The sequence below is a fragment of the Amblyomma maculatum genome, unplaced genomic scaffold (assembly GCF_055883805.1).
Source record: "Amblyomma maculatum isolate TAMU_Amacu unplaced genomic scaffold, ASM5588380v1 scaffold_22, whole genome shotgun sequence".
Taxonomy (NCBI): Eukaryota; Metazoa; Arthropoda; class Arachnida; order Ixodida; family Ixodidae; genus Amblyomma; species Amblyomma maculatum.
This window is the reverse complement of record NW_028146747.1, coordinates 793,202-816,198: the sequence shown is the minus strand read 5'-3', so window position 1 is coordinate 816,198 and position 22,997 is coordinate 793,202. Positions and strand designations below refer to the sequence as shown.

The 22,997-nt window shown below is 62.2% G+C and overlaps 1 pseudogene; it reads right to left on the bottom strand.

Moving 5' to 3' along the window:
• LOC146171463 (uncharacterized) overlaps positions 1-22,997 on the bottom strand; it is a 62,218-nt pseudogene that overhangs the window by 23,383 nt on the left and 15,838 nt on the right.

Below are 22,997 nucleotides of genomic sequence, written 5' to 3'. Positions count from 1 at the left end.
TGCTAGCTGCTGCCAGCTGCCAGCTGCTGCTGCTGCTTGCTACTTCTGCTTGCTACTGCTGCTCGCTGCTGCTGCTGCTGCAGCCGCCGCCACTGCTAGCTGCTGCTGCTGCTGCTGCTTCTGCTGGTTGCTGCTGCTAGCAGCCAGCTGCTGCTACTGCTGCTGCTGCTTGCTGTTGCTGGTTGCTGCTGCTACTAGCTGTTGCTGCTGCTGCTGCTTCTGCTGCTGCTGCTGCTCTAGCTCCTTCCAGCTCCTTGCTGCTGTTGCTGCTGCTGCTGCTGCTGCTGCTGCTGCTGCGGCTGCTGCTGCTGCTGCTGCTGCTGCTGCTGCTGCTGCTGCTGCTGCTGCTGCTGCTGCTGCTGCTAGCTGCAGCTGCTGCTGCTTGGTGCTGCTATTTGCTGCTGCTTGCTGTTGCTGCTCCTTGCTGCTGCTGCTGCTGCTTGCTGCTGCTAGCTGCTGCTGCTGCTGCAGCTGCTGCCAGCTGCTGCTGCTTGCTGTTTGCTACTACTGCTGCTGCTGCTGCTGCTGCTTGCTGCTTCTGCTTGCTGCTGCTGCTACTAGCTGTTGCTGCTGCTACTAGCTGTTGCTGCTGCTGCTGCTCTACCTGCTGCCAGCTGCTTGCTGCTGTTGCTGCTGCTAGCTGCTGCCAGCTGCCAGGTGCTGCTGCTGCTTGCTACTTCTGCTTGTTGCTGCTGCTCGCTGCTGCTGTAGCCGCCGCCACTGCTGCTGCTGCTGCTGCTGCTGCTGCAGGCGCCACCGCTGCTAGCTGCTGCCAGCTGCTGCTGCTGCTGCAGGCGCCACCGCTGCTATCTGCAGCCAGCTGCTGCTGCTGCTTCTGCTGCAGCCGCCACCGCTGCTAGCTGCTGCCAGCTGCCAGGTGCTGCTGCTGCTTCCTACTTCTGCTTGCTGCTGCTGCTTCTGCTAGATGCTGCTGCTACATCCGCCGCCGCTGCTAGATGCTGCCAGCTGCTGCTGCTGCTTGTGCTGGTTGCTGCTGCTGCTGCTGCTTGCTGCTACTGCTGCTGCTGCTCTCTGTTGCTGGTTGCTGCTGCTGCTTCTGCTGCTGCTGCTGCTCTAGCTCCTTCCAGCTGCTTGCTGCTGTTGCTGCTGCTACTAGCTGTTGCTGCTGCTGCTTCTGCTGCTGCTTCTGCTCTACCTCCTTCCAGCTGCTTGCTGCTGTTGCTGCTGCTAGCTGCTGCCAGCTGCTTGCTGCTGTTGCTGCCACCGCCACTGATAGCTGCTACCAGCTGCTGCTGCTGCTGCTGCTGCTGCTGCTGCTGCTGCTGCTTGCTGCTGCTGCTGTTGCTTCTACTGCTGCTGCTGCTTCTGCTAGCTGCTGCTGCTGCTTGCTGCTTCTGCTTGCTGCTGCTGCTTGCTTCAGCTTGCTGCTGCTGATGGTGCTGCTTACTGCTGCTGCTGCTGCTCTAGCTGCTTCCAGCTGCTGCTGCTGCTGCTGCTGCTGCTGCTGCTGCTGCTGCTGCTGCTGCTGCTGCTGCTGCTGCTGCCAGGTGCTGCTGCTGCATGCTACTTCTGCTTGCTGCTGCTGCTCGCTGCTGCTGCAGCCGCCGCCACTGCTGCTGCTGCTGCTGCTGCAGGCGCCACCACAGCTACCTGCTGCCAGCTGCCAGGTGCTGCTGCTGCTTGCTACTTCTGCTTGCTGCTGCTGCCCGCTGCTGCTGCTGCTGCTGCAGGCACCACCGCTGCTAGCTGCTGCAGCTGCTGCTGCTTCTGCTGCTGCTGCTAGCTGCTGCTACTGCTGCTGCTGCAGCCGCCACCGCTGCTAGCTGCTGCCAGCTGCCAGGTGCTGCTGCTGCTTGCTACTTCTGCTTGCTGCTGCTGCTCGCTGCTGCTGCTGCTAGCTGCTGCTGCTGCAGCCGCCGCCACTGCTAGCTGCTGCCAGCTGCTGCTGCTGCTGCTGCTGCTTCTGCTGGTTGCTGCTGCTACCAGCTAGCTGCTGCTACTGCTGCTGCTGCTTGCTGTTGCTGGTTGCTGCTGCTACTAGCTGTTGCTGCTGCTGCTGCTTCTGCTGCTGCTGCAGCTCTAGCTCCTTCCAGCTCCTTGCTGCTGTTGCTGCTGCTGCTGCTTGCTGCTAGCTGTTCCTGGTTGCTGCTGCTGCTTGCAGTTGCTGCTTCTGCTGCTGCTGCTGCTGCTGCAGCTGCTGCTGCTGCTGCTGCTGCTGCTGCTGCTTCTGTTGGTTGCTGCTGCTAGCAGCTAGCTGCTGCTACTGCTGCTGCTGCTTGCTGTTGCTAGTTGCTGGTTGCTGCTGCTACTAGCTGTTGCTGCTGCTGCTGCTGCTGCTGCTCTAGCTCCTTCCAGCTTCTTGCTGCTGTTGCTGCTGCTGCTGCTGCTTGCTGCTAGCTGTTCCTGGTTGCAGCTGCTGCTTGCAGTTGCTGCTGCTTCTGATGCTGCTGCTGCTGCTGCTGCGCTAGCTGCTTCCGGCTGCTTGCTGCTGCTGATTCTGGTAGCTCCTGCCAGGTGCTTGCTGCTGCTGCTGCTGCTGCTCCCGCCGCCACTGCTAGCTGCCAGGTGCTGCTGCTGTGCTGCTAGTTGCTGCTGCTGCTGCTAGCTGCTGCTGCTTGCTGCTGCTCCCTGCTGCTGCTGATGCTGCTGCTGCTGATTTCTGGCTGCTGCTGCTGATGCTGCTGCTCTAGCTCCTTCCAGCTGCTTGCTGCTGTTGCTGCTGCTAGCTGCTGCCAGCTGCTTGCTGCTGCTGCTGCTTCCGCCGCCGCCGCCGCTGCTAGCTGCCAGGTGCCGCCGCCGCCACTGCTAGCTGCTGCTGCTGCTGCTGCTGCTGCTGCTGCTGCTGTTTGCTGCTTGCTACTACTGCTGCTGCTGCTGCTGCTGCTGCTGCTGCTGCTGCTGCTGCTGCTGCTGCTGCTGCTGCTGCTGCTGCTGCTGCTGCTTGCTGTTGCTGGTTGCTGCTGCTGCTTGCAGTTGCTGCTGCTGCTGCTGCTGCTGCGCTAGCTGCTTCCAGCTGTTTGTTGCTGCTGATGCTTTTAGCTGCTGCCAGGTGCATGCTGCTGCTGCTGCTGCTGTTGCTGGTTGCTGCTGCTACTAGCTGTTGCTGCTGCTGCTCTAGCTCCTTCCAGCTGCTTGCTGCTGTTGCTGCTGTTAGCTGCTGCCAGCTACTTGCTGCTGCTGCTGCTGCCGCCGCCGCCGCCACTGCTAGCTGCTGCCAGCTGCTGCTGCTGCTGCTGCTGCTGCTGCTGCTGCTGCTGCTGCTGCTGCTGCTGCTGCTGCGTCTGCTGCTGCTGCTGCTGCTGCTGCTTGCTGCTTGCTACTACTGCTGCTGCTAGCTGTTGCTGGTTGCTGCTGCTGCTTGCAGTTGCTGCTGCTTCTGATGCTGCTGCTGCTGCTCTTGCTGCTTCCGGCTGCTTCCTGCTGCTGCGCTAGCTGCTTCCGGCTGCTTGCTGCTGCTGATTCTGCTAGCTGCCAGGTGCTGCTGCTGCTTGCTGCTTCTGCTTGCTGCTGCTGCTTGCTTCAGCTTTCTGCTGCTGCTGCTGCTGCTCTACCTGCTGCCAGCTGCTTGCTGCTGTTGCTGCTGCTAGCTGCTTGCTGCTGCTGCTGCTGCCACCGCCGCCGCCACTGCTAGCTGCTGCCAGCTGCTGCTGCTGCTGCTGCTGCTGCTGCTGCTGCTGCTGCTGCTGGTGCAGCTGCTGCTGCTGCTGCTGCTGCTGCTGCTGCTGCTGCTGCTGCTGCTGCTGCTGCTGCTGCTGCTGCTGCTGCTGCTGCTGCTGCTGCTGCTGCTGCTGCTGCTGCTGCTGCTGCTGCTGCTGCTGCTGCTGCTGCTATTTGCTGCTGCTTGGTGCTGCTACTTGCTGTTGCTGCTGCTGCTGCTCTAGCTGCTGCCAGCTGCTTGCTGCTGCTGCAGCTACTAGCTGTTGCTGCTTCTGCTGCTACTGCTGCTGCTGCTGCTGCTGCTACTAGCTGTTGCTGCTGCTACTAGCTGTTGCTGCTGCTGCTGCTCTACCTGCTGCCAGCTGCTTGCTGCTGTCGCTGCTGCTAGCTGCTGCCAGCTGCCAGGTGCTGCTGCTGCTTGCTACTTCTGCTTGTTGCTGCTGCTCGCTGCTGCTGCAGCCGCCGCCACTGCTGCTGCTGCTGCTGCTGCTGCAGGCGCCACCGCTGCTAGCTGCTGCCAGCTGCTGCTGCTGCTGCTGCTGCTGCTGCAGGCGCCACCGCTGCTATCTGCAGCCAGCTGCTGCTGCTGCTTCTGCTGCAGCCGCCACCGCTGCTAGCTGCTGCCAGCTGCCAGGTGCTGCTGCTGCTTCCTACTTCTGCTTGCTGCTGCTGCTTCTGCTAGATGCTGCTGCTACAGCCGCCGCCGCTGCTAGATGCTGCCAGCTGCTGCTGCTGCTTGTGCTGGTTGCTGCTGCTGCTGCTGCTGCTTGCTGCTGCTCTCTGTTGCTGGTTGCTGCTGCTGCTTCTGCTGCTGCTGCTGCTCTAGCTCCTTCCAGCTGCTTGCTGCTGTTGCTGCTGCTACTAGCTGTTGCTGCTGCTGCTGCTGCTGCTGCTGCTTCTGCTCTACCTCCTTCCAGCTGCTTGCTGCTGTTGCTGCTGCTAGCTGCTGCCAGCTGCTTGCTGCTGTTGCTGCCACCGCCACCGCCACTGATAGCTGCTACCAGCTGCTGCTGCTGCTGCTGCTGCTGCTGCTGCTGCTGCTGCTGCTGCTGTTGCTTCTACTGCTGCTGCTGCTTCTGCTAGCTGCTGCTGCTGCTTGCTGCTTCTGCTTGCTGCTGCTGCTTGCTTCAGCTTGCTGCTGCTGATGGTGCTGCTTACTGCTGCTGCTGCTGCTCTAGCTGCTTCCAGCTGCTGCTGCTGCTGCTGCTGCTGCTGCTGCTGCTGCTGCTGCTGCTGCTGCTGCTGCTGCCAGCTGCCAGGTGCTGCTGCTGCATGCTACTTCTGCTTGCTGCTGCTGCTGCTGCTTCTGCTGCAGCCGCCACCGCTGCTAGCTGCTGCCAGCTGCCAGGTGCTGCTGCTGCTTCCTACTTCTGCTTGCTGCTGCTGCTTCTGCTAGATGCTGCTGCTACAGCCGCTGCCGCTGCTAGATGCTGCCAGCTGCTGCTGCTGCTTGTGCTGGTTGCTGCTGCTGCTGCTGCTGCTGCTCTCTGTTGCTGGTTGCTGCTGCTGCTTCTGCTGCTGCTGCTGCTCTAGCTCCCTCCAGCTGCTTGCTGCTGTTGCTGCTGCTACTAGCTGTTGCTGCTGCTGCTTCTGCTGCTGCTTCTGCTCTACCTCCTTCCAGCTGCTTGCTGCTGTTGCTGCTGCTAGCTGCTGCCAGCTGCTTGCTGCTGTTGCTGCCACCGCCACCGCCACTGATAGCTGCTACCAGCTGCTGCTGCTGCTGCTGCTGCTGCTGCTTGCTGCTGCTGCTGTTGCTTCTACTGCTGCTGCTGCTTCTGCTAGCTGCTGCTGCTGCTTGCTGCTTCTGCTTGCTGCTGCTGCTTGCTTCAGCTTGCTGCTGCTGATGGTGCTGCTTACTGCTGCTGCTGCTGCTCTAGCTGCTTCCAGCTGCTGCTGCTGCTGCTGCTGCTGCTGCTGCTGCTGCTGCCAGGTGCTGCTGCTGCATGCTACTTCTGCTTGCTGCTGCTGCTCGCTGCTGCTGCAGCCGCCGCCACTGCTGCTGCTGCTGCTGCTGCAGGCGCCACCACAGCTAGCTGCTGCCAGCTGCCAGGTGCTGCTGCTGCTTGCTACTTCTGCTTGCTGCTGCTGCCCGCTGCTGCTGCTGCTGCTGCAGGCACCACCGCTGCTAGCTGCTGCAGCTGCTGCTGCTTCTGCTGCTGCTGCTAGCTGCTGCTACTGCTGCTGCTGCAGCCGCCACCGCTGCTAGCTGCTGCCAGCTGCCAGGTGCTGCTGCTGCTTGCTACTTCTGCTTGCTGCTGCTGCTCGCTGCTGCTGCTGCTAGCTGCTGCTGCTGCAGCCGCCGCCACTGCTAGCTGCTGCCAGCTGCTGCTGCTGCTTCTGCTGGTTGCTGCTGCTACCAGCTAGCTGCTGCTACTGCTGCTGCTGCTTGCTGTTGCTGGTTGCTGCTGCTACTAGCTGTTGCTGCTGCTGCTGCTGCTTCTGCTGCTGCTGCAGCTCTAGCTCCTTCCAGCTCCTTGCTGCTGTTGCTGCTGCTGCTGCTTGCTGCTAGCTGTTCCTGGTTGCTGCTGCTGCTTGCAGTTGCTGCTTCTGCTGCTGCTGCTGCTGCTGCTGCAGCTGCTGCTGCTGCTGCTGCTGCTTCTGTTGGTTGCTGCTGCTAGCAGCTAGCTGCTGCTACTGCTGCTGCTGCTTGCTGTTGCTAGTTGCTGGTTGCTGCTGCTACTAGCTGTTGCTGCTGCTGCTGCTGCTACTGCTGCTGCTGCTAGCTGTTCCTGGTTGCAGCTGCTGCTTGCAGTTGCTGCTGCTTCTGATGCTGCTGCTGCTGCTGCTGCGCTAGCTGCTTCCGGCTGCTTGCTGCTGCTGATTCTGGTAGCTCCTGCCAGGTGCTTGCTGCTGCTGCTGCTGCTGCTCCCGCCGCCACTGCTAGCTGCCAGGTGCTGCTGCTGTGCTGCTAGTTGCTGCTGCTGCTGCTAGCTGCTGCTGCTTGCTGCTGCTCCCTGCTGCTGCTGATGCTGCTGCTGCTGATTGCTGGCTGCTGCTGCTGATGCTGCTGCTCTAGCTCCTTCCAGCTGCTTGCTGCTGTTGCTGCTGCTAGCTGCTGCCAGCTGCTTGCTGCTGCTGCTGCTTCCGCCGCCGCCGCCGCTGCTAGCTGCCAGGTGCCGCCGCCGCCACTGCTAGCTGCTGCTGCTGCTGCTGCTGCTGCTGCTGTTTGCTGCTTGCTACTACTGCTGCTGCTGCTGCTGCTGCTCTAGCTGCTGCCAGCTGCTTGCTGCTGCTGCTGCTCTAGCTGCTGCCAGCTGCTTGCTGCTGCTGCAGCTACTAGCTGTTGCTGCTTCTGCTGCTACTGCTGCTGCTGCTGCTGCTGCTGCTGCTTGCTGCTGCTGCTACTAGCTGTTGCTGCTGCTACTAGCTGTTGCTGCTGCTGCTGCTCTACCTGCTGCCAGCTGCTTGCTGCTGTCGCTGCTGCTAGCTGCTGCCAGCTGCCAGGTGCTGCTGCTGCTTGCTACTTCTGCTTGTTGCTGCTGCTCGCTGCTGCTGCAGCCGCCGCCACTGCTGCTGCTGCTGCTGCTGCTGCTGCAGGCGCCACCGCTGCTAGCTGCTGCCAGCTGCTGCTGCTGCTGCAGGCGCCACCGCTGCTATCTGCAGCCAGCTGCTGCTGCTGCTTCTGCTGCAGCCGCCACCGCTGCTAGCTGCTGCCAGCTGCCAGGTGCTGCTGCTGCTTCCTACTTCTGCTTGCTGCTGCTGCTTCTGCTAGATGCTGCTGCTACAGCCGCCGCCGCTGCTAGATGCTGCCAGCTGCTGCTGCTGCTTGTGCTGGTTGCTGCTGCTGCTGCTGCTTGCTGCTACTGCTGCTGCTGCTCTCTGTTGCTGGTTGCTGCTGCTGCTTCTGCTGCTGCTGCTGCTCTAGCTCCTTCCAGCTGCTTGCTGCTGTTGCTGCTGCTACTAGCTGTTGCTGCTGCTGCTGCTGCTGCTGCTGCTTCTGCTCTACCTCCTTCCAGCTGCTTGCTGCTGTTGCTGCTGCTAGCTGCTGCCAGCTGCTTGCTGCTGTTGCTGCCACCGCCACCGCCACTGATAGCTGCTACCAGCTGCTGCTGCTGCTGCTGCTGCTGCTGCTGCTGCTGCTGCTGCTGCTTGCTGCTGCTGCTGTTGCTTCTACTGCTGCTGCTGCTTGCTGCTTCTGCTTGCTGCTGCTGCTTGCTTCAGCTTGCTGCTGCTGATGATGCTGCTTACTGCTGCTGCTGCTGCTCTAGCTGCTTCCAGCTGCTGCTGCTGCTGCTGCTGCTGCTGCTGCTGCTGCTGCTGCTGCTGCTGCTGCTGCTGCTGCTGCTGCTGCTGCTGCTGCTGCTGCTGCTGCTGCTGCTGCTGCTGCTGCTGCTGCCAGCTGCCAGGTGCTGCTGCTGCTTGCTACTTCTGCTTGCGGCTGCTGCTCGCTGCTGCTGCAGCCGCCGCCACTGCTGCTGCTGCTGCTGCTGCAGGCGCCACCACAGCTAGCTGCTGCCAGCTGCCAGGTGCTGCTGCTGCTTGCTACTTCTGCTTGCTGCTGCTGCTCGCTGCTGCTGCTGCTGCTGCAGGCACCACCGCTGCTAGCTGCTGCAGCTGCTGCTGCTTCTGCTGCTGCTGCTAGCTGCTGCTACTGCTGCTGCTGCAGCCGCCACCGCTGCTAGCTGCTGCCAGCTGCCAGGTGCTGCTGCTGCTTGCTACTTCTGCTTGCTGCTGCTGCTCGCTGCTGCTGCTGCTAGCTGCTGCTGCTGCAGCCGCCGCCACTGCTAGCTGCTGCCAGCTGCTGCTGCTGCTGCTGCTTCTGCTGGTTGCTGCTGCTACCAGCTAGCTGCTGCTACTGCTGCTGCTGCTTGCTGTTGCTGGTTGCTGCTGCTACTAGCTGTTGCTGCTGCTGCTGCTTCTGCTGCTGCTGCAGCTCTAGCTCCTTCCAGCTCCTTGCTGCTGTTCCTGGTTGCTGCTGCTGCTTGCAGTTGCTGCTTCTGCTGCTGCTGCTGCTGCTGCTGCTTCTGTTGGTTGCTGCTGCTAGCAGCTAGCTGCTGCTACTGCTGCTGCTGCTTGCTGTTGCTAGTTGCTGGTTGCTGCTGCTACTAGCTGTTGCTGCTGCTGCTGCTTCTGCTGCTGCTGCTGCTGCTCTAACTCCTTCCAGCTCCTTGCTGCTGTTGCTGCTGCTGCTGCTGCTGCTGCTGCTGCTGCTGCTGCTGCTGCTGCTGCTGCTGCTGCTGCTGCTGCTGCTGCTGCTTGCTGCTGCTGATTCTGGTAGCTCCTGCCAGGTGCTTGCTGCTGCTGCTGCTGCTCCCGCCGCCACTGCTAGCTGCCAGGTGCTGCTGCTGTGCTGCTAGTTGCTGCTGCTGCTGCTAGCTGCTGCTGCTTGCTGCTGCTGCCTGCTGCTGCTGATGCTGCTGCTGCTGATTGCTGGCTGCTGCTGCTGATGCTGCTGCTGCAGCTGCCGCCGCTGCTAGCTGCTGCTGCTGCTGCTCTAGCTCCTTCCAGCTGCTTGCTGCTGTTGCTGCTGCTAGCTGCTGCCAGCTGCTTGCTGCTGCTGCTGCTTCCGCCGCCGCCGCCGCTGCTAGCTGCCAGGTGCCGCCGCCGCCACTGCTAGCTGCTGCTGCTGCTGCTGCTGCTGCTGCTGTTTGCTGCTTGCTACTACTGCTGCTGCTGCTGCTGCTGCTGCTGCTGCTGCTGCTGCTGCTGCTGCTGCTGCTGCTTGCTGTTGCTGGTTGCTGCTGCTGCTTGCAGTTGCTGCTGCTGCTGCTGCTGCTGCTGCGCTAGCTGCTTCCAGCTGTTTGTTGCTGCTGATGCTTTTAGCTGCTGCCAGGTGCATGCTGCTGCTGCTGCTGCTGTTGCTGGTTGCTGCTGCTATTAGCTGTTGCTGCTGCTGTTGCTGCTCTTGCTCCTTCCAGCTGCTTGCTGCTGTTGCTGCTGTTAGCTGCTGCCAGCTTCTTGCTGCTGATGCTGCTGCCGCCGCCGCCGCCACTGCTAGCTGCTGCCAGCTGCTGCTGCTGCTGCTGCTGCTGCTGCTGCTGCTGCTGCTGCTGCTGCTGCTGCTGCTGCGGCTGCTGCTGCGTCTGCTGCTGCTGCTGCTGCTGCTGCTGCTGCTGCTGCTGCTGCTGCTTGCTGCTTGCTACTACTGCTGCTGCTAGCTGTTGCTGGTTGCTGCTGCTGCTTGCAGTTGCTGCTGCTTCTGATGCTGCTGCTGCTGCTCTTGCTGCTTCCGGCTGCTTCCTGCTGCTGCGCTAGCTGCTTCCGGCTGCTTGCTGCTGCTGATTATGCTAGCTGCCAGGTGCTGCTGCTGCTTGCTGCTTCTGCTTGCTGCTGCTGCTGCTGCTGCTGCTCTACCTGCTGCCAGCTGCTTGCTGCTGTTGCTGCTGCTAGCTGCTTGCTGCTGCTGCTGCTGCTGCCACCGCCGCCGCCACTGCTAGCTGCTGCCAGCTGCTGCTGCTGCTGCTGCTGCTGCCGCTGCTGCTGCTGCTGCTGCTGCTGCTGCTGCTGCTGCTGCTGCTGCTGCTGCTGCTATTTGCTGCTGCTTGGTGCTGCTACTTGCTGTTGCTGCTGCTTGCTGCTGCTGTTGCTGCTGCTGCTGCTCTAGCTGCTGCCAGCTGCTTGCTGCTGCTGCAGCTACTAGCTGTTGCTGCTTCTGCTGCTAATGCTGCTGCTGCTGCTGCTGCTGCTGCTGCTGCTGCTGCTGCTGCTGCTGCTGCTGCTGCTGCTGCTGCTGCTGCTGCTGCTGCTGCTGCTGCTGCTGCTAGCTGCTGCCAGCTGCTTGCTGCTGCTGCTGCTAGCTGCTTCCAGCTGCTGCTGCTTGCTACTTCTGCTCGCTGATGCTGCTGCCAGCTGCTGCTGCTCCTGCAGCCGCCGCTGCTGCTGCTGCTGCTGCTGCTGCTGCTGCTGCTGCTGCTGCTGCAGCCGCAGCCGCTGCTAGCTGCTGCTGCTGCTGCTGCTGCTGCTGCTGCTGCTGCTGCAGGCGCCACCGCTGCTAGCTGCTGACAGCTGCTGCCAGCTGCTGCTGCTTCTGCTGCTGCTGCTGCTTCCAGCTGCTTGATGCTGCTGCTAGCGGCTGCCAGCTGCCAGGTGCTGCTTCTGCTTGCTACTTCTGCTTGCTGCTTCTCGTTGCTGCTTCTGCTAGCTGCTGCTGCTGCTGCAGCCGCCGCCACTTGCTAGTTGCTGCCATCTTCTGCTGCTGCTTCTGCTGGTTGCTGCTGCTGCTTGCTGTTGCTGGTTGCTGCTGCTACTAGCTGTTGCTGCTGCTGCTTCTGCTGCTGCTGCTGCAGGCGCCACCGCTGCTAGCTGCTGACAGCTGCTGCCAGCTGCTGCTGCTTCTGCTGCTGCTGCTGCTTCCAGCTGCTTGCTGCTGCTGCTAGCTGCTGCCAGCTGCCAGGTGCTGCTTCTGCTTGCTACTTCTGCTTGCTGCTTCTCGCTGCTGCTTCTGCTAGCTGCTGCTGCTGCTGCAGCCGCCGCCACTTGCTAGTTGCTGCCAGCTTCTGCTGCTGCTTCTGCTGGTTGCTGCTGCTGCTGCTTGCTGTTGCTGGTTGCTGCTGCTACTAGCTGTTGCTGCTGCTGCTGCTTCTGCTGCTGCTGCTGCTCTAGCTCCTTCCAGCTGCTTGCTGCTGTTGCTGCTGCTAGCTGCTGCCAGCTGCTTGCCGCTGCTGCTGCTGCCGCCGCCGCCGCCACTGCTAGCTGCTGCCAGCTGCTGCTGCTGTTGCTGCCGCTTGCTGCTTGCTACTACTGCTGCTGCTTGCAGTTGCTGCTGCTTCTGATGCTGCTGCTGCTGCTGCTGCGCTAGCTGCTTCCGGCTGCTTCCTGCTGCTGATTCTGCTAGCTCCTGCCAGGTGCTTGCTGCTGCTGCTGCTGCCGCCGCCACAGCTAGCTGCCAGGTGCTGCTCCTGCTTGCTGCCTGTGCTTGCTGCTTCTGCTGCTGCTGTGCTGCTAGCTGCTGCTGCTGCTGCTGTTTGCTGCTTGCTACTACTGCTGCTGCTGCTGCTGCTAGCTGCTTCTGCTTACTGCTGCTGCTTGCTTCAGCTTGCTGCTGCTGATGGTGCTGCTTACTGCTGCTGCTGCTGCTGCTAGCTGCAGCTGCTGCTGCTTGGTGCTGCTATTTGCTGCTGCTTGCTGTTGCTGCTCCTTGCTGCTGTTGCTGCTTGCTGCTGCTAGCTGCTGCTGCTGCAGCTGCTGCCAGCTGCTGCTGCTTGCTGTTTGCTACTACTGCTGCTGCTGCTGCTGCTGCTTGCTGCTTCTGCTTGCTGCTGCTGCTACTAGCTGTTGCTGCTGCTACTAGCTGTTGCTGCTGCTGCTGCTCTACTTGCTGCCAGCTGCTTGCTGCTGTTGCTGCTGCTAGCTGCTGCCAGCTGCCAGGTGCTGCTGCTGCTTGCTACTTCTGCTTGTTGCTGCTGCTCGCTGCTGCTGCAGCCGCCGCCACTGCTGCTGCTGCTGCTGCTGCTGCTGCTGCTGCTGCTGCTGCCAGCTGCTGCTGCTGCTGCTTGCTACTTCTGCTTGCTGCTGCTGCTCGCTGCTGCTGCAGCCGCCGCCACTGCTGCTGCTGCTGCTGCTGCAGGCGCCACCACAGCTAGCTGCTGCCAGCTGCCAGGTGCTGCTGCTGCTTGCTACTTCTGCTTGCTGCTGCTGCTCGCTGCTGCTGCTGCTGCTGCAGGCACCACCGCTGCTAGCTGCTGCAGCTGCTGCTGCTTCTGCTGCTGCTGCTAGCTGCTGCTACTGCTGCTGCTGCAGCCGCCACCGCTGCTAGCTGCTGCCAGCTGCCAGGTGCTGCTGCTGCTTGCTACTTCTGCTTGCTGCTGCTGCTCGCTGCTGCTGCTGCTAGCTGCTGCTGCTGCAGCCGCCGCCACTGCTAGCTGCTGCCAGCTGCTGCTGCTGCTGCTGCTTCTGCTGGTTGCTGCTGCTACCAGCTAGCTGCTGCTACTGCTGCTGCTGCTTGCTGTTGCTGGTTGCTGCTGCTACTAGCTGTTGCTGCTGCTGCTGCTTCTGCTGCTGCTGCAGCTCTAGCTCCTTCCAGCTCCTTGCTGCTGTTGCTTCTGCTGCTGCTTGCTGCTAGCTGTTCCTGGTTGCTGCTGCTGCTTGCAGTTGCTGCTTCTGCTGCTGCTGCTGCTGCAGCTGCTGCTGCTGCTGCTTCTGTTGGTTGCTGCTGCTAGCAGCTAGCTGCTGCTACTGCTGCTGCTGCTTGCTGTTGCTAGTTGCTGGTTGCTGCTGCTACTAGCTGTTGCTGCTGCTGCTGCTTCTGCTGCTGCTGCTGCTGCTCTAGCTCCTTCCAGCTCCTTGCTGCTGTTGCTGCTGCTGCTGCTGCTGCTGCTAGCTGTTCCTGGTTGCAGCTGCTGCTTGCAGTTGCTGCTGCTTCTGATGCTGCTGCTGCTGCTGCTGCGCTAGCTGCTTCCGGCTGCTTGCTGCTGCTGATTCTGGTAGCTCCTGCCAGGTGCTTGCTGCTGCTGCTCCCGCCGCCACTGCTAGCTGCCAGGTGCTGCTGCTGCTGCTAGCTGCTGCTGCTTGCTGCTGCTGCCTGCTGCTGCTGATGCTGCTGCTGCTGCTGATTGCTGGCTGCTGCTGCTGATGCTGCTGCTGCAGCTGCCGCCGCTGCTAGCTGCTGCTGCTGCTCTAGCTCCTTCCAGCTGCTTGCTGCTGTTGCTGCTGCTAGCTGCTGCCAGCTGCTTGCTGCTGCTGCTGCTCCCGCCGCCGCCGCCGCTGCTAGCTGCCAGGTGCCGCCGCCGCCACTGCTAGCTGCTGCTGCTGCTGCTGTTTGCTGCTTGCTACTACTGCTGCTGCTGCTGCTGCTGCTGCTGCTGCTGCTGCTGCTGCTGCTGCTGCTGCTGCTGCTGCTGCTGCTTGCTGTTGCTGGTTGCTGCTGCTGCTTGCAGTTGCTGCTGCTGCTGCTGCGCTAGCTGCTTCCAGCTGTTTGTTGCTGCTGATGCTTTTAGCTGCTGCCAGGTGCATGCTGCTGCTGCTGCTGCTGTTGCTGGTTGCTGCTGCTACTAGCTGTTGCTGCTGCTGCTGCTGCTGCTCTAGCTCCTTCCAGCTGCTTGCTGCTGTTGCTGCTGTTAGCTGCTGCCAGCTACTTGCTGCTGCTGCTGCTGCCGCCGCCGCCGCCACTGCTAGCTGCTGCCAGCTGCTTCTGCTGCTGCTGCTGCTGCTGCTGCTGCTGCTGCTGCTGCTGCTGCTGCTGCTGCTGCTGCTGCTGCTGCTGCTGCTGCTGCTGCTGCGTCTGCTGCTGCTGCTGCTGCTGCGGCTGCTGCTGCTGCTGCTGCTGCTGCTTGCTGCTTGCTACTACTGCTGCTGCTAGCTGTTGCTGGTTGCTGCTGCTGCTTGCAGTTGCTGCTGCTTCTGATGCTGCTGCTGCTGCTCTTGCTGCTTCCGGCTGCTTCCTGCTGCTGCGCTAGCTGCTTCCGGCTGCTTGCTGCTGCTGATTCTGCTAGCTGCCAGGTGCTGCTGCTGCTTGCTGCTTCTGCTTGCTGCTGCTGCTTGCTTCAGCTTGCTGCTGCTGCTGCTGCTGCTCTACCTGCTGCCAGCTGCTTGCTGCTGTTGCTGCTGCTAGCTGCTTGCTGCTGCTGCTGCTGCTGCTGCTGCTGCTGCTGCTGCTGCTGCTGCTGCTGCTGCTGCTGCTGCTGCTGCTGCTGCTGCTGCTGCTGCTGCTGCTGCTGCTGCTGCTGCTGCTGCCAGCTGCTTGCTGCTGCTGCTGCTAGCTGCTGCTGCTGCTAGCTGCTGCTGCTGCTAGCTGCTTCCAGCTGCTGCTGCTTGCTACTTCTGCTCGCTGATGCTGCTGCCAGCTGCTGCTGCTCCTGCAGCCGCCGCTGCTGCTGCTGCTGCTGCTGCTGCTGCTGCTGCTGCTGCTGCTGCTGCTGCTGCTGCTGCTGCTGCTGCTGCTGCTGCTATTTGCTGCTGCTTGGTGCTGCTACTTGCTGTTGCTGCTGCTTGCTGCTGCTGTTGCTGCTGCTGCTGCTCTAGCTGCTGCCAGCTGCTTGCTGCTGCTGCTGCTGCTGCTGCTGCTGCTGCTGCTGCTGCTGCTGCTGCTGCTGCTGCTGCTGCTGCTGCTGCTGCTGCTAGCTGCTGCCAGCTGCTAGCTGCTGCCAGCTGCTAGCTGCTGCCAGCTGCTTGCTGCTGCTGCTGCTGCTAGCTGCTTCCAGCTGCTGCTGCTTGCTACTTCTGCTCGCTGATGCTGCTGCCAGCTGCTGCTGCTCCTGCAGCCGCCGCTGCTGCTGCTGCTGCTGCTGCAGCCGCAGCCGCTGCTAGCTGCTGCTGCTGCTGCTGCTGCTGCTGCTGCTGCTGCTGCTGCTGCTGCTGCTGCTGCTGCTGCTGCTGCTGCTGCTGCTGCTGCTGCTGCTGCTGCTGCTGCTGCTGCTGCTGCTGCTGCTGCAGGCGCCACCGCTGCTAGCTGCTGCTGCTTCTGCTGCTGCTGCTGCTTCCAGCTGCTTGCTGCTGCTGCTAGCTGCTGCCAGCTGGCAGGTGCTGCTTCTGCTTGCTACTTCTGCTTGCTGCTTCTCGTTGCTGCTTCTGCTAGCTGCTGCTGCTGCTGCAGCCGCCGCCACTTGCTAGTTGCTGCCAGCTTCTGCTGCTCCTTCTGCTGGTTGCTGCTGCTGCTTGCTGTTGCTGCTGCTGCTTCTGCTGCTGCTGCTGCTGCAGGCGCCACCGCTGCTAGCTGCTGACAGCTGCTGCCAGCTGCTGCTGCTTCTGCTGCTGCTGCTGCTTCCAGCTGCTTGCTGCTGCTGCTAGCTGCTGCCAGCTGCCAGGTGCTGCTTCTGCTTGCTACTTCTGCTTGCTGCTTCTCGCTGCTGCTTCTGCTAGCTGCTGCTGCTGCTTCTGCTGGTTGCTGCTGCTGCTGCTTCTGCTGGTTGCTGCTGCTGCTGCTGCTTGCTGTTGCTGGTTGCTGCTGCTACTAGCTGTTGCTGCTGCTGCTGCTTCTGCTGCTGCTGCTGCTCTAGCTCCTTCCAGCTGCTTGCTGCTGTTGCTGCTGCTAGCTGCTGCCAGCTGCTTGCCGCTGCTGCTGCTGCCGCCGCCGCCGCCACTGCTAGCTGCTGCCAGCTGCTGCTGCTGTTGCTGCCGCTTGCTGCTTGCTACTACTGCTGCTGCTTGCAGTTGCTGCTGCTTCTGATGCTGCTGCTGCTGCTGCTGCGCTAGCTGCTTCCGGCTGCTTCCTGCTGCTGATTCTGCTAGCTCCTGCCAGGTGCTTGCTGCTGCTGCTGCTGCCGCCGCCACAGCTAGCTGCCAGGTGCTGCTCCTGCTTGCTGCCTCTGCTTGCTGCTTCTGCTGCTGCTGTGTTGCTAGCTGCTGCTGCTGCTGCTGTTTGCTGCTTGCTACTACTGCTGCTGCTGCTGCTGCTAGCTGCTTCTGCTTACTGCTGCTGCTTGCTTCATCTTGCTGCTGCTGATGGTGCTGCTTACTGCTGCTGCTGCTGCTGCTAGCTGCAGCTGCTGCTGCTTGGTGCTGCTATTTGCTGCTGCTTGCTGTTGCTGCTCCTTGCTGCTGCTGCTGCTTGCTGCTGCTAGCTGCTGCTGCTGCTGCTGCAGCTGCTGCCAGCTGCTGCTGCTTGCTGTTTGCTACTACTGCTGCTGCTGCTGCTGCTGCTGCTGCTCTACTTGCTGCCAGCTGCTTGCTGCTGCTAGCTGCTGCCAGCTGACAGGTGCTGCTGCTGCTTGCTACTTCTGCTTGTTGCTGCTGCTCGCTGCTGCTGCAGCCGCCGCCACTGCTGCTGCTGCTGCTGCTGCTGCAGGCGCCACCGCTGCTAGCTGCTGCCAGCTGCTGCTGCTGCTGCTGCTGCTGCTGCTGCTGCTGCTGCTGCTGCTGCTGCTGCTGCTGCTGCTGCTGCTGCTGCTGCTGCTGCTGCTGCTGCTGCTGCTGCAGGCGCCACCGCTGCTATCTGCAGCCAGCTGCTGCTGCTGCTTCTGCTGCAGCCGCCACCGCTGCTAGCTGCTGCCAGCTGCCAGGTGCTGCTGCTGCTTCCTACTTCTGCTTGCTGCTGCTGCTTCTGCTAGATGCTGCTGCTACAGCCGCCGCCGCTGCTAGACGCTGCCAGCTGCTGCTGCTGCTTGTGCTGGTTGCTGCTGCTGCTGCTGCTGCTTGCTGCTACTGCTGCTGCTGCTCTCTGTTGCTGGTTGCTGCTGCTGCTTCTGCTGCTGCTGCTGCTCTAGCTCCTTCCAGCTGCTTGCTGCTGTTGCTGCTGCTACTAGCTGTTGCTGCTGCTGCTTCTGCTGCTGCTTCTGCTCTACCTCCTTCCAGCTGCTTGCTGCTGTTGCTGCTGCTAGCTGCTGCCAGCTGCTTGCTGCTGTTGCTACCGCCACCGCCACTGATAGCTGCTACCAGCTGCTGCTGCTGCTGCTGCTGCTGCTGCTGCTGCTGCTGCTGCTGCTGCTGCTGCTGCTTCTGCTGCTGCTGCTAGCTGCTGCTACTGCTGCTGCTGCAGCCGCCACCGCTGCTAGCTGCTGCCAGCTGCCAGGTGCTGCTGCTGCTTGCTACTTCTGCTTGCTGCTGCTGCTCGCTGCTGCTGCTGCTAGCTGCTGCTGCTGCAGCCGCCGCCACTGCTAGCTGCTGCCAGCTGCTGCTGCTGCTGCTGCTGCTTCTGCTGGTTGCTGCTGCTACCAGCTAGCTGCTGCTACTGCTGCTGCTGCTTGCTGTTGCTGGTTGCTGCTGCTACTAGCTGTTGCTGCTGCTGCTGCTGCTGCAGCTCTAGCTCCTTCCAGCTCCTTGCTGCTGTTGCTGCTGCTGCTGCTTGCTGCTAGCTGTTCCTGGTTGCTGCTGCTGCTTGCAGTTGCTGCTTCTGCTGCTGCTGCTGCTGCAGCTGCTGCTGCTGCTGCTGCTTCTGTTGGTTGCTGCTGCTAGCAGCTAGCTGCTGCTACTGCTGCTTCTGCTTGCTGTTGCTAGTTGCTGGTTGCTGCTGCTGCTGCTGCTGCTCTAGCTCCTTCCAGCTCCTTGCTGCTGTTGCTGCTGCTGCTGCTGCTGCTGCTGCTTGCTGCTAGCTGTTCCTGGTTGCAGCTGCTGCTTGCAGTTGCTGCTGCTTCTGATGCTGCTGCTGCTGCTGCTGCGCTAGCTGCTTCCGGCTGCTTGCTGCTGCTGATTCTGGTAGCTCCTGCCAGGTGCTTGCTGCTGCTGCTCCCGCCGCCACTGCTAGCTGCCAGGTGCTGCTGCTGCTGCTAGCTGCTGCTGCTTGCTGCTGCTGCCTGCTGCTGCTGATGCTGCTGCTGCTGCTGATTGCTGGCTGCTGCTGCTGATGCTGCTGCTGCAGCTGCCGCCGCTGCTAGCTGCTGCTGCTGCTCTAGCTCCTTCCAGCTGCTTGCTGCTGTTGCTGCTGCTAGCTGCTGCCAGCTGCTTGCTGCTGCTGCTGCTCCCGCCGCCGCCGCCGCTGCTAGCTGCCAGGTGCCGCCGCCGCCACTGCTAGCTGCTGCTGCTGCTGCTGTTTGCTGCTTGCTACTACTGCTGCTGCTGCTGCTGCTGCTGCTGCTGCTGCTGCTGCTGCTGCTGCTGCTGCTGCTGCTGCTGCTGCTGCTGCTGCTGCTGCTGCTGCTTGCTGTTGCTGGTTGCTGCTGCTGCTTGCAGTTGCTGCTGCTGCTGCTGCTGCTGCTGCGCTTGCTGCTTCCAGCTGTTTGTTGCTGCTGATGCTTTTAGCTGCTGCCAGGTGCATGCTGCTGCTGCTGCTGCTGTTGCTGGTTGCTGCTGCTACTAGCTGTTGCTGCTGCTGCTGCTGCTGCTCTAGCTCCTTCCAGCTGCTTGCTGCTGTTGCTGCTGTTAGCTGCTGCCAGCTACTTGCTGCTGCTGCTGCTGCCGCCGCCGCCGCCACTGCTAGCTGCTGCCAGCTGCTTCTGCTGCTGCTGCTGCTGCTGCTGCTGCTGCTGCTGCTGCTGCTGCTGCTGCTGCTGCTGCTGCTGCTGCTGCTGCTGCTGCTGCTGCTGCTGCTGCTGCTGCTGCTGCTGCTGCTGCTGCTGCGTCTGCTGCTGCTGCTGCTGCTGCTGCGGCTGCTGCTGCTGCTGCTGCTGCTTGCTGCTTGCTACTACTGCTGCTGCTAGCTGTTGCTGGTTGCTGCTGCTGCTTGCAGTTGCTGCTGCTTCTGATGCTGCTGCTGCGCTAGCTGCTTCCGGCTGCTTGCTGCTGCTGATTCTGCTAGCTGCCAGGTGCTGCTGCTGCTTGCTGCTTCTGCTTGCTGCTGCTGCTTGCTTCAGCTTGCTGCTGCTGCTGCTGCTGCTCTACCTGCTGCCAGCTGCTTGCTGCTGTTGCTGCTGCTAGCTGCTTGCTGCTGCTGCTGCTGCTGCTGCTGCTGCTGCTGCTGCTGCTGCTGCTGCTGCTGCTGCTGCTGCTGCTGCTGCTGCTGCTGCTGCTGCTGCTGCCAGCTGCTTGCTGCTGCTGCTGCTAGCTGCTGCTGCTGCTAGCTGCTGCTGCTGCTAGCTGCTTCCAGCTGCTGCTGCTTGCTACTTCTGCTCGCTGATGCTGCTGCCAGCTGCTGCTGCTCCTGCAGCCGCCGCTGCTGCTGCTGCTGCTGCTGCTGCTGCTGCTGCTGCTGCTGCTGCTGCTGCTGCTGCTGCTGCTGCTGCTGCTGCTGCTGCTGCTGCTGCTGCTGCTGCTGCTGCTGCTGCTGCTGCTGCTGCTGCTATTTGCTGCTGCTTGGTGCTGCTACTTGCTGTTGCTGCTGCTTGCTGCTGCTGTTGCTGCTGCTGCTGCTCTAGCTGCTGCCAGCTGCTTGCTGCTGCTGCTGCTGCTGCTGCTGCTGCTGCTGCTGCTGCTGCTGCTGCTGCTGCTGCTGCTGCTGCTGCTGCTGCTGCTGCTGCTGCTGCTGCTGCTGCTGCTAGCTGCTGCCAGCTGCTAGCTGCTGCCAGCTGCTTGCTGCTGCTGCTGCTGCTAGCTGCTTCCAGCTGCTGCTGCTTGCTACTTCTGCTCGCTGATGCTGCTGCCAGCTGCTGCTGCTCCTGCAGCCGCCGCTGCTGCTGCTGCTGCTGCTGCAGCCGCAGCCGCTGCTAGCTGCTGCTGCTGCTGCTGCTGCTGCTGCTGCTGCTGCTGCTGCTGCTGCTGCTGCTGCTGCTGCTGCTGCTGCTGCTGCTGCTGCTGCAGGCGCCACCGCTGCTAGCTGCTGCTGCTTCTGCTGCTGCTGCTGCTTCCAGCTGCTTGCTGCTGCTGCTAGCTGCTGCCAGCTGGCAGGTGCTGCTTCTGCTTGCTACTTCTGCTTGCTGCTTCTCGTTGCTGCTTCTGCTAGCTGCTGCTGCTGCTGCAGCCGCCGCCACTTGCTAGTTGCTGCCAGCTTCTGCTGCTCCTTCTGCTGGTTGCTGCTGCTGCTTGCTGTTGCTGCTGCTGCTTCTGCTGCTGCTGCTGCTGCAGGCGCCACCGCTGCTAGCTGCTGACAGCTGCTGCCAGCTGCTGCTGCTTCTGCTGCTGCTGCTGCTTCCAGCTGCTTGCTGCTGCTGCTAGCTGCTGCCAGCTGCCAGGTGCTGCTTCTGCTTGCTACTTCTGCTTGCTGCTTCTCGCTGCTGCTTCTGCTAGCTGCTGCTGCTGCTTCTGCTGGTTGCTGCTGCTGCTGCTTCTGCTGGTTGCTGCTGCTGCTGCTGCTTGCTGTTGCTGGTTGCTGCTGCTACTAGCTGTTGCTGCTGCTGCTGCTTCTGCTGCTGCTGCTGCTCTAGCTCCTTCCAGCTGCTTGCTGCTGTTGCTGCTGCTAGCTGCTGCCAGCTGCTTGCCGCTGCTGCTGCTGCCGCCGCCGCCGCCACTGCTAGCTGCTGCCAGCTGCTGCTGCTGTTGCTGCCGCTTGCTGCTTGCTACTACTGCTGCTGCTTGCAGTTGCTGCTGCTTCTGATGCTGCTGCTGCTGCTGCTGCGCTAGCTGCTTCCGGCTGCTTCCTGCTGCTGATTCTGCTAGCTCCTGCCAGGTGCTTGCTGCTGCTGCTGCTGCCGCCGCCACAGCTAGCTGCCAGGTGCTGCTCCTGCTTGCTGCCTCTGCTTGCTGCTTCTGCTGCTGCTGTGTTGCTAGCTGCTGCTGCTGCTGCTGTTTGCTGCTTGCTACTACTGCTGCTGCTGCTGCTGCTAGCTGCTTCTGCTTACTGCTGCTGCTTGCTTCATCTTGCTGCTGCTGATGGTGCTGCTTACTGCTGCTGCTGCTGCTGCTAGCTGCAGCTGCTGCTGCTTGGTGCTGCTATTTGCTGCTGCTTGCTGTTGCTGCTCCTTGCTGCTGCTGCTGCTTGCTGCTGCTAGCTGCTGCTGCTGCTGCTGCAGCTGCTGCCAGCTGCTGCTGCTTGCTGTTTGCTACTACTGCTGTTGCTGCTGCTGCTGCTGCTGCTCTACTTGCTGCCAGCTGCTTGCTGCTGTTGCTGCTGCTAGCTGCTGCCAGCTGCCAGGTGCTGCTGCTGCTTGCTACTTCTGCTTGTTGCTGCTGCTCGCTGCTGCTGCAGCCGCCGCCACTGCTGCTGCTGCTGCTGCTGCTGCAGGCGCCACCGCTGCTAGCTGCTGCCAGCTGCTGCTGCTGCTGCTGCTGCTGCTGCTGCTGCTGCTGCTGCTGCTGCTGCTGCTGCTGCTGCTGCTGCTGCTGCTGCTGCTGCTGCTGCTGCTGCTGCTGCAGGCGCCACCGCTGCTATCTGCAGCCAGCTGCTGCTGCTGCTTCTGCTGCAGCCGCCACCGCTGCTAGCTGCTGCCAGCTGCCAGGTGCTGCTGCTGCTTCCTACTTCTGCTTGCTGCTGCTGCTTCTGCTAGATGCTGCTGCTACAGCCGCCGCCGCTGCTAGACGCTGCCAGCTGCTGCTGCTGCTTGTGCTGGTTGCTGCTGCTGCTGCTGCTTGCTGCTACTGCTGCTGCTGCTCTCTGTTGCTGGTTGCTGCTGCTGCTTCTGCTGCTGCTGCTGCTCTAGCTCCTTCCAGCTGCTTGCTGCTGTTGCTGCTGCTACTAGCTGTTGCTGCTGCTGCTTCTGCTGCTGCTTCTGCTCTACCTCCTTCCAGCTGCTTGCTGCTGTTGCTGCTGCTAGCTGCTGCCAGCTGCTTGCTGCTGTTGCTACCGCCACCGCCACTGATAGCTGCTACCAGCTGCTGCTGCTGCTGCTGCTGCTGCTGCTGCTGCTGCTGCTGCTGCTGCTGCTGCTGCTGCTTCTGCTGCTGCTGCTAGCTGCTGCTACTGCTGCTGCTGCAGCCGCCACCGCTGCTAGCTGCTGCCAGCTGCCAGGTGCTGCTGCTGCTTGCTACTTCTGCTTGCTGCTGCTGCTCGCTGCTGCTGCTGCTAGCTGCTGCTGCTGCAGCCGCCGCCACTGCTAGCTGCTGCCAGCTGCTGCTGCTGCTGCTGCTGCTTCTGCTGGTTGCTGCTGCTACCAGCTAGCTGCTGCTACTGCTGCTGCTGCTTGCTGTTGCTGGTTGCTGCTGCTACTAGCTGTTGCTGCTGCTGCTGCTGCTGCAGCTCTAGCTCCTTCCAGCTCCTTGCTGCTGTTGCTGCTGCTGCTGCTTGCTGCTAGCTGTTCCTGGTTGCTGCTGCTGCTTGCAGTTGCTGCTTCTGCTGCTGCTGCTGCTGCAGCTGCTGCTGCTGCTGCTGCTTCTGTTGGTTGCTGCTGCTAGCAGCTAGCTGCTGCTACTGCTGCTGCTGCTTGCTGTTGCTAGTTGCTGGTTGTTGCTGCTGCTGCTGCTGCTCTAGCTGCTTCCAGCTCCTTGCTGCTGTTGCTGCTGCTGCTGCTGCTGCTGCTGCTTGCTGCTAGCTGTTCCTGGTTGCAGCTGCTGCTTGCAGTTGCTGCTGCTTCTGATGCTGCTGCTGCTGCTGCTGCGCTAGCTGCTTCCGGCTGCTTGCTGCTGCTGATTCTGGTAGCTCCTGCCAGGTGCTTGCTGCTGCTGCTCCCGCCGCCACTGCTAGCTGCCAGGTGCTGCTGCTGCTGCTAGCTGCTGCTGCTTGCTGCTGCTGCCTGCTGCTGCTGCTGATTGCTGGCTGCTGCTGCTGATGCTGCTGCTGCAGCTGCCGCCGCTGCTAGCTGCTGCTGCTGCTCTAGCTCCTTCCAGCTGCTTGCTGCTGTTGCTGCTGCTAGCTGCTGCCAGCTGCTTGCTGCTGCTGCTGCTCCCGCCGCCGCCGCCGCTGCTAGCTGCCAGGTGCCGCCGCCGCCACTGCTAGCTGCTGCTGCTGCTGCTGTTTGCTGCTTGCTACTACTGCTGCTGCTGCTGCTGCTGCTGCTGCTGCTGCTGCTGCTGCTGCTGCTGCTGCTGCTGCTGCTGCTGCTTGCTGTTGCTGGTTGCTGCTGCTGCTTGCAGTTGCTGCTGCTGCTGCTGCTGCTGCTGCGCTAGCTGCTTCCAGCTGTTTGTTGCTGCTGATGCTTTTAGCTGCTGCCAGGTGCATGCTGCTGCTGCTGCTGCTGTTGCTGGTTGCTGCTGCTACTAGCTGTTGCTGCTGCTGCTGCTGCTGCTCTAGCTCCTTCCAGCTGCTTGCTGCTGTTGCTGCTGTTAGCTGCTGCCAGCTACTTGCTGCTGCTGCTGCTGCCGCCGCCGCCGCCACTGCTAGCTGC